This window comes from Mus caroli, unplaced genomic scaffold, assembly GCF_978045245.1.
Source record: "Mus caroli unplaced genomic scaffold, Mus_caroli_1 scaffold_20, whole genome shotgun sequence".
NCBI classification, from domain to species: Eukaryota; Metazoa; Chordata; class Mammalia; order Rodentia; family Muridae; genus Mus; species Mus caroli.
The window spans coordinates 47,744,051-47,760,995 of record NW_028227275.1 but is presented as its reverse complement, the minus strand read 5'-3'; the positions used below and the strand labels follow the sequence as shown (position 1 = coordinate 47,760,995).

Sequence of the window (16,945 nt, the reverse complement as noted above, 5' to 3'; positions counted from 1 at the left end):
TATTACTGGCATATTTCTTCTTTTACTCCTTTACACATACTATCTATAACTCTTTTCTTTCTTTCTTTCTTTCTTTCTTTCTTTCTTTCTTTCTTTCTTTCTTTCTTTCTTTCTTTCTTTCTTTCTTTTTTTGAGACAGGATTTCTCTGTGTAGCTTTGAGTGTCCTGACACTCACTTTGTAGACCTGGTGGCCTCAAAGTCAGAAATTTGCCTGCCAGTGCCTCCCAAGTTCTGGGATTAAAGGTGTGCGCCACCACCAACTGGCTTAACTACTTTCTTAAGGTATAAGTAACTAGCCTTTGGTTTTGTTTTGTTTTGTTTTGTTTTGTTTTGTTTTGTTTTGTTTTGTTTTGTTTTACAAACAGTAAGAAACACTTGATTATAACTTTACAATACAATATGAGTAGCTTGGGTTCAATCTGCTTTTAGGCAGCTAAGCACCACATCCAACAATTTCTTGCAGGCTTCTGCCTTTCTTCATATTGCACTGATCATTGGTAGCTCTGGCTCTGAGGCCAGTGGGAGAGGATGAAGGAAAGGTGTCAGCAGCCCAGTCCAGATCATCAAATCTTAGTTTGCTGGACTGCCCCTGTAATCTGTTGTGGTTATGGCTGTTGCGGAAGGACTGTTCTTCAAGGGTCAGGACAGCAAAGAAGGGGTGCTGCAAAGCTTCTGACAGTGTGAGGCGCTAACCAGAGTCAAACTCTGATATCTTTCTCATCAGTACAAACAGCTGCACATGCTCCACAGAATCTGTGAGCATGTAATTCTTTAAAAGTTTGCAGTTCTCCTTCACATACTGCCCTTTCAGAGCTGTTTTAATTCCATACTAGGACCCCTTTGTAGAAGTATTTTTGCTTCCTGGTATGGTGGATTATGTGTGATGTGATAGGCCTTAGGATATTCTCCATCAGAGCCCTGTGTTCTCTCTTTTCATGGGTCTGGAAAAGTGTAAAATCATGGCAGTACTGGAAAATAATGCAACCCATGCTCCAGACATCACAGGGTTATGCCCAGCCCAAATCAAGAATCACCAAAGTTGGGCAGAAGTGACAGGTGGTCCACAATGGAGGTGTGATGTTTTTAGTCAAATGTGACACTGCCAAAGTCTGCTACTCAGATGATGGTGTTTTTTGGTGACCTCTCCTCACAGCTCTTGCGCTCATTGTAAAGGGTTTCAAACTCAGAATTCACAAACAAGATGTTCTCTGGCTTCAAGTCTGTGTGAGTCAGCTGGTTCTCATGTAGAAGTCTAAGTTCATGAAGAGCTGGTAGTCCATGTGGTAGGGGATAAGACTGCAAGTTATTTTCCTTCAGGAATTCAAATGTGATCTTGCCCAGGAGCTCAAATGTGATTCACTTATGAACGTGGAAGTTGAACCAATCAGACATCAGAATCAGACAAAGGAACCTATTTTCCTTGTCTTTCTCCTTGATTTTCTTGAGAACATTAATTTCTACAGAGCAGCCATCGAGTACTATGGATGATCTTCACGGCAAACTATGACTTCCCACAGGCATCGTCCAAGCCCTCCATCACCTTATCAAAAATAACTTCACCTAGGTTCTCCATGATCTCATATCACTGTTGGAGTCAATTACAGACCCGCCACACTGAGTGTCCCTCCTTGTCACATTACACATTGTTGCTGCTGCACTTACTTCTAGGTTGTCTTCTCAAGGATGTGTTGCTACTAGACCTGGGACATCGTTTGTGACAGTGGTTAGTATGCTTGCAGGTATGTATGTTATAGCCCCTCTCTTGTGACTGTCTCCAATGCTGAGAATGTGAAGACCCATAGCAATCCACTCCAAAGGATGGGCTCTGCTCTTCACACATATATGTATTGCAGTCATGGAGTTCTGGGTATCTCCTCTGGTAGATCCTCCTCATGTCTTCTGGACTGTGATCTCTGTGGGAAGACTCCCTTCGGGATGCATATTGTAGTCAACCTTCATGTTCCAGACTGTAAGACCACCTCCTCTTTCTGTGGTAGCTCAGGTACAGATCTGACTATGGGGAAAGGTATTTCTTACTGTGATGAATTGTCTCCCAGGACTCAGCTGCAGCTAGGACCCTAGATATAAGTAACTTAAAGTAGATTTTTTTTAATGCTTTATAGAAATAAATAGTAATTCAATTGCAAAATCAAGATTATAATGCTACAGAATAACAGTGTAACTACTGATATGACATTTTTAAAAAGCTAATCCCACATGTCATTATGTCAATGATATTTTCTTTTACAAATACTTAAAATAACTGGTTTTCATTTTCAAATTATACTTTATTTATTTGGTATGCATGTGTGAGTCTTTCTCTCTCTCTCTCTCTCTCTCTCTCTCTCTCTCTCTCTTCCTCTTTCCCTCTCATTGTTTGTGCATGTTTATGTGCATAAACCGTGTTTTTTTCACCATTGTGGAATTTAACACCTTGGAATGATAAACCTACACATGATGTTTTATGAAAGCAACAAAAATGTGACTAATAACACTCATTTGGTAACAGAAAGATAAGAATTTACAGGAATGGGGGAAATGTGTGAATGATGTAGGAGGCTAGGCCCAAGATCTAATCTGTTTTGTTGTGGAAAAAAGGCAGGGAATTTTGCTGATAAAGAGCAATGAGTTTCAGATACAAAATGTGCTTTTCAAAGGTATCTTGTCAAAGAGGGTAAGTGAATTCTACTTACTTATATCAAAGGGTACATTTATAGAGACAGTTCAATTAACTTATCAAAGACAGTAAATATAATGTGTCTACATAGCATTAATAAAATACATCTTAATGATCTTCATACCCTACTCTTTTGAATAATATTCCCTTCAAATCTAACTTATAACTGTTTACTGAAAAAAAATCCCTAACCTTGCACTTGTTATAAGACATATATTTGGGTGAGAGAAAGAGAGACAGAGAGAGAGACAGAGAGAGAGAGAGAGAGAGAGAGAGAGAGAGAGAGAGAGAGAGAGAGAGAGAGAGACAGAGACAGAGACAGAGACAGAGACAGAGATAGAGACAGAGACTCACACCTGCAGAGAGAGAGGCAGGTCTTGGAAGAACACACACAGATTCACACACACAAACACACACACACACACACACACACACACACACACACACACACAATGAGTTGTGACTATCCTTTGAGTACCTTTATTTGTCATATCAGGCTTCTGAACTCAGGGTTTTTAGAGTACTTTCCTTTCTCTATTTAAGAAATCTGAGTTTAAATAATTTCCTCTTCTTAAAACTAATTTCCTCATTAATGTTACATATCCAACATTTGCTTAGGTATGCATCTCTGAAAATAAATTCCCAGGCAGATTTCAGTGTGTTAAGGAGCTCTGATTTTAGGCTACTGAAAGATTCACCATGAGACTTGAGATCTTATAAATAATCAGTTCTCGTAATTTTTCAAGAAAATAAATAATCTTTGTAGTTTAGCTGCATAATATGTTACTGTATTATTTTAAAAATGGAAAGTTAAAATTTTAATGTTCTCAAAGCCCAAAATGATAGATATATAAGGCAATAAATATATAAACTATAACTAAAAATGATCATTCATTATAAGTATCTAGATTATATCATCAAATTAGAAACTCTACCTCTATCCATAAAATATTGATAATTTTAACATTAAATTTAATAAGAAATTTTTAAAAGCAATTTTATTTGATATTTTCTCCATTTACATTTTCAACGTTTTCCCAAAAGTCCCCTATAAACACCTTACTCCCCAAACCAACCAATCCTGCTTCAAGATCTGGCATTCCCCTGTACTGTGGCATATAATCTTCGGAAGACCAAGGGCTTCTCTTCCCTATGACAGCCAACTAGGTGCTCTTCTGCTACATATGCAGCTAGAGACACAGATCTGGGGTACTGATTAGTTCATATTGTTGTTCCTCTTATAGGGTTGCAGACCCCTTAAGCTCCTTGGATATTTTCTGTAGCTCCTCCATTGGGGGACCTATGTTCCATCTAATAGATGACTGTGAGCATCCACTTCTGTATTTCCAGTCACTGGCATAGCCTCACAAGAAACAGCTATATCAGGATCCTGTCATCAAAATCTTCCTGACATATGGAATAGTGTCTAGTTTTGGTGGCTGATTATGGGATGGATACCCGGGAGGGGCAGTCTCTGTAACTCCTTCCATGGGTACTTTTTTCCCCATTCTAAGAAGGAACGAAGTATCTATACTTTGGTCTTCTTTCTTGAGTTTCACGTGTTTTGCAAATAATATCTTGGGTATTCTAAGATTCTGGGCTAATATCCACTTATCAGTGAGTGTATAGCATGTGTGTTCTTTTGTGATTGGGTTACCTCACTCAGGATGTTATCCTCCAAATCCATCCATTGGCCTAGTAGTTTTATAAATTCATTGCTATTAATAGCTGAGTAGTACTCCATGGTGTGCATGTACAATATTTTCTGTATCCAAGCTTCTGTTGAGGGATACCAGTTTTTTTTCCAGCTTCTGGCTATTATAAATAAGGCTGCTATGAACAAAGGGGATCATGTGTCCCCTATACACTTCCCCCCCCATACACCCCTGCTCCCCTACCCACCCACTCCCACTTCTTGGCACTAGTGTTCCCCTGTGCTGGGGCATATAAAGTTTGCAAGATCAAGAGGCCTCTCTTCCTAATGATGGCCAATTAGGCCATCTTCTGCTACATATGCAGCTAGAGATATGAGCTCTGGGGTTACTGGTTAGTTCATATTGTTGTTTCACCTATAGGACCTCAGATCCCTTCAACTCCTTGAGTTATTTAGCTCCTCCATTGGGGCTCCTGTGTTCCATCCAATAGATGACTGTGAGCATCCACTTCTGTAATTTGCCAGGCAGTGGCATAGTCTCACACAAGACAGCTATATCAGGGTCCTTTCAACAATATCTTGCTGGCATGTGCAATAGTGTCTGCATTTACTGGCTGATTCTGGGATGGATCCCAGGGTGGGGCAGTTTCTGGATGGTCCTTCCTTCAGTCTTAACTCCAAACTCTGTCTCTGTAACTACTGCCATGGATATTTTGTTTCCCATTTTAAGAAGGAATGAAGCATCCATCTGTTGGTCTTCTCTCTTCTTGATTTTCTTGTGTTTTGCAAATTGTATCTTGGGTATTCTATGTTTCTTGGCTACTATCCACTTATCAGTGAGTGCATATAAAGTGACTTCTTTTGTGGTTAGGTTACCTCACTCAGGATGATATCCTCCAGATACATCCAGTTGCACAAGAATCTCATAAATTCTTTGTTTTTAATAATGAGTAGTACTCAATTGCGTCAATGTATCACATTTTCTGAATCTATTCTTTGTTGAGGCATATCTGGGTTCTTTCCAGCTCCTGGCTATTATAAATAAGGCTGCTATGAACATAGGGAATCATGTGTCCTTATTACCAGTTGGAACATCTCCTGGGATTATGCTCAGGAGAGGTATTGCTAGGTCTTCTGGTAGTACTATGTCCAATTTTCTGAGAAACAGCCATTCTGATTTTCAGAATGGTTGTACCAGCTTGCAAACCCACCAAGAATGGAGGAGTCATTGCCTTCATCTGCTGTCACTGGATATTTTTTTTTTTTTTGGTTTTTTTGAGACAGGGTTTCTCTGTGTATTCCTGGCTGTCCTGGAACTCACTCTGTAGACCAGGCTGGCCTCAAACTCAGAAATCGCCTACCTCTGCCTCCTGAGTGCTGGGATTAAAGGCGTGTGCCACCACTACCTGGCCTGAATTTTTTATCTTAGCCATTCTGACTTGTGTGAGGTTGTGTGAGATCCTCAGGGTTGTTTTGATTTGTAATTCCCTGATGACTAAGGATGTTGAACATTTTTTCAGGTGCTTCTTAGCCATTTAGTATTCATCAATTGAGAATTCTATCTTTAGCTCTGTACCCCATTTTAATGGGGTTATTTGATGTTCTGGAGTCCAGCTTTTGAGTTCTTTGAATATATTGGATATTAGTCCCCAATCAGATTTAGGTTTGCTAAAGATCCTTTCCCAATTGGTTGGTGGTCCTTTTGTCTTATTGACAGTGTCTTTTGCTACACAGAAGCTTTGCAATTTTATGAGGTTCCATTTGTTGATTCTTGATCTTACAGCAGATGCCATTGCTGTTCTGTTCAGGAGTTTTTCCCCTGTGTCTTTATCCTCGAGACTTTTCTCACTTACTCCTGTACAGGTTTTAATGTCTCTGGTTTTATGTGGAGTTCCTTGATTCACTTAGACTTCAGCTTTGTACAAGGAGATAAGAATGGATCAATTCTTATTCTTTTACATCGCAACCACCAGTTAAGACAACACCATTTGTTGAAAATGCTCTCTCTTTACCACTGGATAGTTTTAGATACTTTGTGTTGTTTAATTTCTGGGTCTTCAATTCTTTTCTATTGGTCTACCTGTCTGTCACAGTACCAATACCATGCCTTTTTTTTTTTTTTCATAATTGCTCTGTAGTACAGCTTGAGGTCAGGCATGGAGATTCCCCCAGAGGTTCTTTTATTGTTGAAAATACCTTTTGCTATCCTAGGTTTTTTGTTATTCCAGATCAATTTATAAATTGCCCTTTCTAACTCAGTGAAGAGTTGAGTTGGAATTTTGAGGAAGATTGCATTGAATATGTAGATTGCTTTCAGAAAGATAGCCATTTTTACTACATTAATCCTGCCAATCCATGAGCATGGGAGACCTTTCTGTCTTCTGACATCTTTTTTTATTTCTTTCTTCAGAAACTTGAAATTCTTTTCATACACATCTTTCACTTCCTTAGCTAGAGTCATACCAAACTATTTTTTTTATTATTTATGACTATTGTGAAGGATGTTGTTTCCCTAATTTCTTTCTCAACCTGTTTTTCCTTTGTGTAGAGAAAGGCCACTGATTTGTTTTGAATTAATTTTATATCCAGCTACTGAACTGAAACTGTTAATCAAGTTTAGGAGCTCTCTGGTTAAATTTTTTGGTCAGTCATGTATAATATCATATCATCTACAAATAGGGATACTTTGACTTCTTCCTTTCCACATTGTATCCCCTTGATCTCCTTTTGTTGTCTAATTGCTTTTTCTAGGACTTTAAATACTATATTGAATAGGTAGGGATAGAGTGGGCAGCCTTGTGTAGTCTCTGATTTTAGTGGGACTCTTTCAAGTTTCTCTCCATTTAGTTTGATGTTGGCTACTGGCTTGCTGTATATTGCTTTACTATGGGTCTTGAATTCCTTATTTTTCCAAGAGTTTTATCATGAATGGGTCTTGTATTTTGTCAAATGATTTCAAGAATCTAATGAGATGATCATGTGTTTTTTGTCTAATGATTTGATTTTTTTAATTAGGTATTTATTTCATTTACATTTCCAATGGTATCTCAAAATTCCCCCACACGCTCCCCAACCTACCCCCACCCCACGCACCCACTCCCAATTCTTGGCCCTGGCTTTCCCTTGTACTGAGGCATATAAAGTTTTAACAACCAATGGGCCTCTCTTTCCACTGATGGCTGGCTAGGCCATTTTATAATACATTTGCAGCTTGAAACACGAGCTCAGGGGATACTGGTTAGTTCATATGTTGTTCCATGTATAGGGTTGCAGATCCCCTTAGCTTCTTGGTTACTTACTGTAGCTCCTCCATTGGGGGCCCTGGATCCATCCAATAGCTGACTGTGAGCATCCACTTCTGTTTTTTCTATGCCCCGGCATAGTCTTACAAGAGATAGCTATAACTGGGTCTTTTCAGCAAAATCTTGCTAGTGTATTCAATGGTGTCAGCGTTTGGAAACTGATTATGGGATACATCCTTGGATATGACAGTTTCCAGATAGTCCATCCTTTTGTCTCAGCTCCAAACTTTGTCTCTGTAACTCCTTCCATGGGTGTTTTGTTCCCAAATCTAAGAAGGGGCAAAGTGTCCACACTTTGGTCTTTGTTCTTCTTGAGTATCTTCTATTTTGCAAATTGTATCTTATATCTTGGGTATTCTAAGTTTCTGGACTAATATCCACTTATCAGTGAATACATATTGTGTGAGTTCCTTTGTGATTGGTTACCTCATTCAGAATGATGCCCTCCATGTCCAACCATTTGCATAGGAATTTCATAAATTCATTCTTTTTAATACCTGAGTAGTACTCCATTGTGTAAATGTACCATATTATTTGTATCCATTCCTCTGTTGAGGGGCATCTGGGTTCTTTCCAGCTCCTGGCTATCATAAATAAGGCTGCTAAGAACATAGTGTAGCATGTGTCCTTTTACTGGTTGGAACATCTTCTAGATATATACCCAGAAGTGTTATTGCGGGAAGATCTGGTAATACTAAGTCCAATTTTCTGAGGAATCATCAGACTGATTTCCAGAGTGGTTGTACAAGCTTGCAATCCCACCAACAATGGAGGAGTGTTCCTATTTCTCTAACTGGCTAAATTATGATTTGTTTATATAGTATATTAAGTTGGTGGATTTCTGTATATTAAACTATCCCTGCATCCCTTTAATGAAGCCAACTTGATAATGATGGATGATCGTTTTGATGTGTTCTTGTATTAGTTTTGCAAGAATTTTATTGAGTATCATTCATAAAGGAAATTGGTCTAAAGTGCTCCTTCTATAATGGGAATTAATGTGGTTTAGGTATCAGAGTAATTGTGGCTTCATAGAATGAATTGGGTAGAATACCTTCTGTTTCTATTTTGTGGAATAATTTGAAAAGAACTGGAATTAGGTCTTCTTTAAAGGTCTGATAGAACTCTGCACTAAACCCATGTGGTCCTGGGATTTTTTTGGTTGGGAGAAAATGACTGCTTATATTTCTTTAGGGGAAATGGAATTTTTAGATGTTTAATCTGACTCTGATTTAACTTTGGTACCTGGTATCTGTCTAGGAAATTGTCCATTTCATGCAGGTTTTCCAGTTTTTTTGAGTAAAGACTTTTGTCATAGGATCTTATCATGTTTTTGGATTTCCTCCTGTTTTGTTGTTATGTCTCCTTTTTCATTTCAGATTTTGTTAATAAGCATAGTGGGCCTGTGCCCTCTAGATAGTGTGGCTAGTGGTATACCTATCTTTTTGGTTTCTCCAAGAACCAGCTCCTGGTATGGTTGATTCTTTCTATAGTTCTTTTCATTTTCAATTGTTTGTTTTCAGCCCTAAGTTTGAATATTTCCTGCCATCGACTCCTCTTGTTTGAATTTGCTTCCTTTTCTTCTAGAGCTTTTAGGTCTGCTGTCAAGCTGCTAGGGTATACTCTCTCTAGTTTCTTTTTGGCAGTACTCAGAGCTATGATTTTACTTCTTAGGAATACTTTCAGTGTGTCACATAATTTTGGGTATGTTGTGGATTCATTTTCATTAAGTGCTAAAAAGTCTTTAATCTCTTTCTTTATTCTTTCATTGACTGAGTAATTATTGAGTAGAATGTTGTTCAGCATCCATGTGAATGTTGGCTTTCTTTTATTTATGTTGTTATTGAACATCACCCTTAGTCTGTGTTGATATGATAGGATGCCTAGGATAATTTCAATATTTTTTTTATCCGTTGAAGCCTGATTTATGGCTGATTTTATGGTCAATTTTGGAGGAGATACCATGAGGTGTTGAGAAGAAGGTATATCCTTTTGTTTTAGGATAAGATGTTCTGTTAAATCCATTTGTTTCATACCTTCTGTTAGTTTCAATGTCTCTCTGTTTAATTACTGTTTCCAGGATCTGTCCATTGATGAAAGTGGGGTGTTGAAGTCTCCCACAATTATTGTGTCCTATGTAAATTGTGCTTTGAGCTTTACACTAAAGTTACCTTACTGAATGTGAATACCCTTCATTTAGAGCATGTATATTCAGAATTGAGAGTTCATCTTGGCAGATTTTACCTTTCATGAATATAAAGTGCCTCTCCTTGTCTTTTTTTTTTTTTGTAACTTTGGGTTGGAGGGTTTTTTTACCCCATTATTAGAATGACTACTCTTTCTTGTTTCTTCAGACAATTTGCTTGGAAAATTGTTTTCCAGCCTTTTACTCTGAGGTAGTTCCTGTCTTTTTCCATGAGGTGAGTTTACTGTATACAGCAAAATGATGTGTCTTTTTAATGTAGTCAGTCTGTTGGTCTATGCTTTTTTATTGGGGCATTGAGTCCATCGATATTAAGAGATACTAAGGGAACATAATTGTTGCTTCCTGTAATTTTTGTTGTTAGCATTGGGATTCTGTTCTTGCAGCTCTCTTCTTTTAGGTTTGTTGAAGGATTAGGTTCTTGCTTTTTTAGAGCATAGGATCCTTCCCTTTATTAAACTTTGAAGTGCTGGATTCATGGAAAGATATTGTGTGAATTTGTTTTTGTCATGGAATACCTTGGTTTCTCCACCTTTGGTGACTGAGAGTTTTGCTAGGTATAGCCTCCTGGACTGGCATTTATGCTCTCTTAGGTCTGTATAACATCTTTCCAGGATATTTTGGCTTTCATAGACTCTGGTGAGAAGTCTGATGTAATTCTAATAAGTCGGCCTTTATATGTTACTTGATATTTTTCCCTTCTGCTTTTAATAATATATTTTTATTTAGTGCATTTGTTGTTTTGATTATTATGTGTTGCTGGAATTTCTTTTCTGTTCCAGTCTATTTGGAATCTGTAGATTTTTTTGTATATTCATGGTCATCTTTCTTTAGGTTAGGGTAGTTTTCTTCTATAGTATTGCTGAAGGTATTTACTGGCACTTTAAGTTGAAAATCATCATTCTCATCTATACTTTCATCCTTAGGTTTGGTTTTCTCATTGTGTCCTGCATTTCCTGGAAGTTTTGATTTAGGATCTTTTTGCATTTTGCAATTTCATTAATTGTTATGTGCATGTTCTCTAAAGAATCTTCTGCCCCTGATATTATCTCTTCCATCTCTTGTAATTTGTTGCTGATGCTCACATCTATGGTTCCTGATTTCTTTCCTAGGATTTCTATACCCAGAGTTGTCTCCCTTTGGGTTTTCTTTATTGTTTCTACTTCCATTTTTAGATCTTGGATGGTTTTGTTCAATTCCACCATCTGCTTGTTTGTGTTTTCCTGTAATATTTTTAAAGGACTTTTGTGTTTAGTCTTTAAGGACTTCTTCGTGTTTTGCAGTTTTTTTCCTGTATTTCTTTGAGGGATTTTTGTGCTTCCTCTTTAAGGACTTCTACCTGTTTAGCAGTGTTCTCTGTATTTATTTAAGTGAGTTATCAATGCCCTTCTTAAAATTCTCTACCAGCATCATGAGATATGATTTTTAAAATCTGAATCATGTTTTTCAGGTGTGTTGGGGTATGCAGGATGTGTTGTGGTTTGCATATTGAGTTCTGATGATGCCAAGTGGTCTTGGTTTCTGTTAGAAAGATTCTTATGTTTGCCTTTTGCCATCTGTTAATCTCTGGTGTTAGATGTTCTAGCTGTGTCTGGCTGGAGCTTGTTCCTCCTATGATTCTGTTAGCCTCCATCAGCACTTCAGGGAGTCCAAATCTCTCCTGAGTCCCAGTGGTTAGAAAACTCTCTGAAGGCAAGCTCTCCTCTTTCAGGGAAGGCACACAAAGTTCTTGAGCTCAGATCCACCTCCTGGTTGAGTTTTAAGGCCCAAAGGAACCCTATCCAAGAATCTCTGTTGCTTCTGCAGCCCATGTGCTCTTCTGTGCAGACTGGTCTCTGAGAGACCTGTGATACAAGATGGCACTCCCACATGAGGCCCTGGGTCAGACCCCTCTCTGAAGTCTGACTCTCCTCAGGGATTTTAAGATCCTGGGTGTGCTAGTGTGCTGGTGGTGTGGAGAGTCCTGTGGTGACAGTGAGCCTGTCAGCTGAACTTGTGCCCATGGTGGCCAAGGCTAGTGTCGAGCAGAATGAACCCCAGCTGCTGGTAGGGTTGGTTTCCCATTTCAGTGTTCCTGCTGGCATAAGCCCCTCTGGGTTGTTTTGAAACAGATGTTTTATTCCACTCAGCAGTGATCCCACAATCATGGGTGTGCTAGGGCACCTGAAGTGTGGAGAGTCCCAGCTGCTGGACTGCTGGGTTTCCAGTGTCCCTGTTCCTGCGGACACAAGCTCCTGGGTTGTTTTGGAACAGATGTTGTGGTTGGCTCACCAGTGATCCCAAGATCATTGACATTCTAGGACCCCTGTGGTGTGGAGAGGCCTCTGGGGACTTTCAGAACTTCCAGGGAGTTCACTTGCACGGTGTCATGGTGCTGTCCACTAAGAAAAAAATTCAATCAGACTGTGGTTGTAAAAACAAAATTGATTTTATTTTTCTTAACAACAACAAAAAATCAAAGCTCAAGTATAATTGGATCAAGGAACTCCACATAAAACCAGAGACTCTGAAGCTTAAAGAAGAGAAAGTGAGGTGAAAGCCTCAAAGATTTGGACACAGGGGAAAAATTCCTGAACATAATACCAATGGCATGGGCTGTAAGATTTAGAATAGACAAATGGAACCTCATAAAATTGCAAAGGTTCTGTAAGGTAAAAGACAATGGCAATATGACAAAAAGGCAACCAATAGATTGGGAAGGCATCTTCCCATTCCTAAATCTGATAGGGGACTAATATAGAGTATAAATAAAGAACTCAAGAAGCTGGACTCCAGAAAATCAAATATCCACATTTAAAAATCGGGTATAGAGCTAAACAAAGAATTCTCAACTGAGAAATAACAAATGGATGAGAAGCACCTGAAAAAAATGTTCAACATCCTTAATCTTCAGGAAAATGCAAATCAAAACAACTCTGAGATACCAACTCACACCAGTCATAATGGCTAAGATCCAAAATTCACATGATAGCAGATGCTGGTGATGATATGGAGAAAGAGTAACACTCGTCCATTGATGGTGGGATTGCAAGCAGGAACAACCACTCTGGAAATCAGACTGGCTGTTCCTCAGAAAATTGGACATAGTACTACCAGAATATTCAGCAATATCTCACCTGGGCGTATGCCCAGAAGATGTCCCAACCGGTAAGAAGGACACATGGTCCACCATGTTCATAAAAGCCTTATTTATAAAAGCCAGAAGCTGGAAAGAACCCAGATACCCCTCAGCAGAGGAATAGATACAGAAAATGTGGTACATTTACAGAATGGAGTACTACTCAGCTATTAAAAAAATGAATATATGAAATTCCTAGGCAAATGGGTGGACCTGGAGGGCATCATGCTGAGTGAGGTAACCCAATCACAAAGGAACTCACACAATATTTACTCACTGATAAGTGGATATTAGCCCAGAAACATAGGATACCCAAGATATAAGATACAATTTGCTAAACACATGGAATTCAAGTAGAAGAAAGAGCAAAGTGTGGACACTTTGCCCCTTCTTAGAAATGGGAACAAAACACCCATGGAAGGATTTACAGAGACAAAATTTGGAGCTGTGAGGAAAGGATGGACCATCTAGTGATTGCCATATGCAGGGATCCATCCCATAATCAGCTTCCAAACGCTGACACATTGCATACACTAGCAAGATTTTGCTGAAAGGACCCAGATATACTTGTCTCTTGTGAGACTATGCCGGGGCCTAGCAAACACAGAAGTGGATGATCACAGTCAGCTATTGGTTGGATCACACGGCCCCCAATGGAGGAGCTAGAGAAATTACCCAAGGAGCTAAAGGGAACAGCAACACTATAGGTGGAACAACAATATGAACTAACCAGTACCCCGGAGCTCTTGTCTCTAGCTGCATATGTATCAAAAGATGGCCTAGTCGGCCATCACTGCAAAAAGAGGCCCATTGGACTTGCAAACTTTATATGACCCAGTACAGGGGAACCCCAGGGCCAAAAAGGGGGAGTGGGTGGGTAGGGGATTGGGGGGGTGGGGGTGGGGGACTTTTGGGATAGCATTGAAAATGTAAACGAGGAAAATACCTAATAAAAAATAAATTAAAAAAAAAACTAAAAAAAGAAAATAGGAGCACATGTTAAAAAAAAAGCCCATTAGATGTAATGAAAGCATTTAAAAATAACTCTAACTTTTCAAAAACTATGAACTTAGTTTGTCAAATAAATGATAACTGTGATATATTTAAACTTTAAAGTGAACATGTTTCATACATCAGGAAGTTATCGTTTAGTTCAAAGTTAAAAGGAAAAAAAATTAATGAAAGATCTTAGCAAGTTAGGTATAAAACTGAGTATTCATGCTGTGGCACCTAAAATTACTGCATTGCCACAGTTGGTATGTTAAACCTAATGGAAGTATTAGAGATGGGAGACACAATAGATAAGGTTTGTTAATAACAAAAGGCAAAGAATAATTACATGTACCTATATTACACTTGATTCAAAGAAGCTGAGGTACATCTCAGAAAATACATTTGTAAGATTTTTGAAAAAAGAAACAAATCAGTCCTTTGTGTGTTACTAATATAAAACAACAAAAAAAACTATTTTCATTTACCAGAAAACTAAAATAAGACCTATATTCATAATAGGGATACATATTGGCAGCAAAAAAGTAACAGTTTCAATTTGACTCCCACCCAGGAAAATAACTCCCTTTAGGTCATTTCCACCCAGAATTAAGTTTAGACCATTTCAAACTAGAAAGGATGCTGTCACATGAATAAGAGAATGTGAACATACTTCAAATTTCCTGCTGATGTCCAAATACAATATTTTTTTATTTTATCCTAGGAGTCTCCTTTAATTTCCATATAAAAATGATTCAGAATATTTCAGAACTGTCTGAATTTATTCTTGTTGGGTTAACAGATGCACCATTCCTGCAAACTCCTTTATTTATCATCTTTACTCTCATTTATTTGACAACATTGTTTGGGAATCTTGGGATGATCATGCTGATTCTGCTGGACATCAGACTCCACACTCCCATGTACTTTTTCCTCAGTAACCTCTCTCTGGTGGACTGTGTTTATGCCTCAGCTGTCAACCCCAAGGTGATGGAAGGGTTTCTCACAAAAATAAGATCATATCCTACAATGCCTGTGCTGCCCAGATGTTCTTCTTTCTAGCCTTTGCTATTACTGAGAGTTTTATCCTGGCCTCAATGGCCTATGACCGTCATGCAGCAGTGTGCAAACCCTTGCATTATTCCACTACTATGTCAACTATGATTTGTGTCCTGCTTCTGGATGGATCTTACTTAAGTGTACTCCTACAATCTTCCATCCATGTTTCCTTCACATTCCAACTCTCCTTCTGTCATTCTAATGTAGTCAATCACTTTTTCTGTGATATCCCCCCACTATTAGCTCTTTCTTGCTCCAGTATTTACACAAATGAAATTATACTCTTTATGTTGGCAGCATTCAATGTTGCTTTTACTCTATTAGATATATTGTCCTCTTACTTACTAATTTTGGTTGCAATTCTGAGAATTCGCTCTGCTGAGAGCAGGAAGAAGGCCATTTCCACCTGTGCATCCCACCTTACCACTGTTTCCATCTTCTATGGCACAATTATCTTCATGTACTTACAGCCCAGCTCTAATCACTCCATGGACACTGACAAGTTGGCATCTTTTTTCTACACCATCGTCATTCCCATGCTGAACCCTCTTGTATATAGCCTGAGAAATAAAGAAGTCAAGAATGCATTCAAGAAGGTTGCTGGAAAAGCAGTTCTTTCACTGGGATTAGTCAAATAACTGTAAAGTGTATTGCAGTTCTGGGCATATTGTTTATATGTATTTTCTGTGTATTCCTTTTTGATTCAGACAATATACAGCTAATGTTGGATATGTTATCATAGAAATTGGGTGCTTTAATTTAAAAATCTAGACTGTAATCCTAGATAGTAGAATACCCAATACGGCCCCTCACTTCATGTGTTATCTGCTGTTTAGTAAATATTTCCTCTGAATTGAGATATTGTTTGCTTGAGAGATTATGGAGATTATAAGACTCAAGAAGTAAATAAAATTACAATGCTCAGATGTGTCAAAAATTTAAGATTCAGGACGCCAATGAAACTTACTAGTATCCTGAGCTCAGAACTTTATAAGAGTCACATAGGCTAGTCCATTGAACCATAATAGCAAACTAATGCTAGAAAGGAGTCTCTCAAACCACACTTCCTGAATGTTGCTTATTGGGTTATAGCAATTCATATTTTTACTGGGTGGCCACCCATTCTGGCTGGACTTTCTAACAATGCATCTCTCTCAGATACACTCATTTTCTTGCAGGTAGCTCCTTATCCATACTGATGTAAGAAATAACCATGACAAAACTCATTGTTTCAGCAAGAGAGAGTTGCATCAAATTGTTTAATCTGTATGTTGTTGGCATGCTTTCCAGATTTGTCTAGAAATTTCTGTACTTCTTATTCACTACACAGCTACTTTTATAGCAAACCATGACTAGGTAGATAAATAGATCAACAGATACCAGAGTTATAGTATAATTTTTTACAAGTTTTATTAATTTCTTGAAAGCCCCAAACAATATTTTGCAATATTCACCCCCTTTCAATTAACATTCCCTCCATTTTTACCCATCTATTTTTAAGCACATTTGTTTTCTTTGATTAAGATCAAATTTATTATTCTCAAATGATCTTTGATATATGACCTTCAATGGAAGTATAGTCAACCTAACAGTGGTTATACTGTTAAAAAAATCAACAATAACAACATTCAAAAATCCAACCAAAAAAATCAAAATGCTTCACTTACTCCCAGCAGCTATTGACTGGTAATATCTTTCTTGATAGTGGTAAGAGTATATGTCCAACTCTTTTCTGAGTTTTCCAGTTTGATTAATAAGATTATAAATACCACCTTCATTTGCTCTTCATTCTCTTCAATAGATTCATCTCTATATTGAAACCTTTTTCAAATTCTATAATCTCTTTTTTTTCAGTTTACTAAACCATATATTTTTTAGGGGGCATCACTAAAGTATTTATTACTATTCACATTAAGTTTATTGAGCTAATGGTTCATGTTT

General features: G+C 38.0%; 2 pseudogenes; one reads left to right on the top strand and one right to left on the bottom strand.

Moving 5' to 3' along the window:
* Positions 1 to 434: 434 nt before the first annotated feature.
* On the bottom strand, positions 435 to 13,009 carry LOC110287882 (dual specificity protein kinase CLK3 pseudogene; annotated as a pseudogene).
* A 1,686-nt stretch (positions 13,010 to 14,695) lies between these two features.
* Positions 14,696 to 15,642, top strand: LOC110287883 (olfactory receptor 5B12-like; annotated as a pseudogene).
* The last annotated feature ends 1,303 nt before the right edge of the window (positions 15,643 to 16,945 follow it).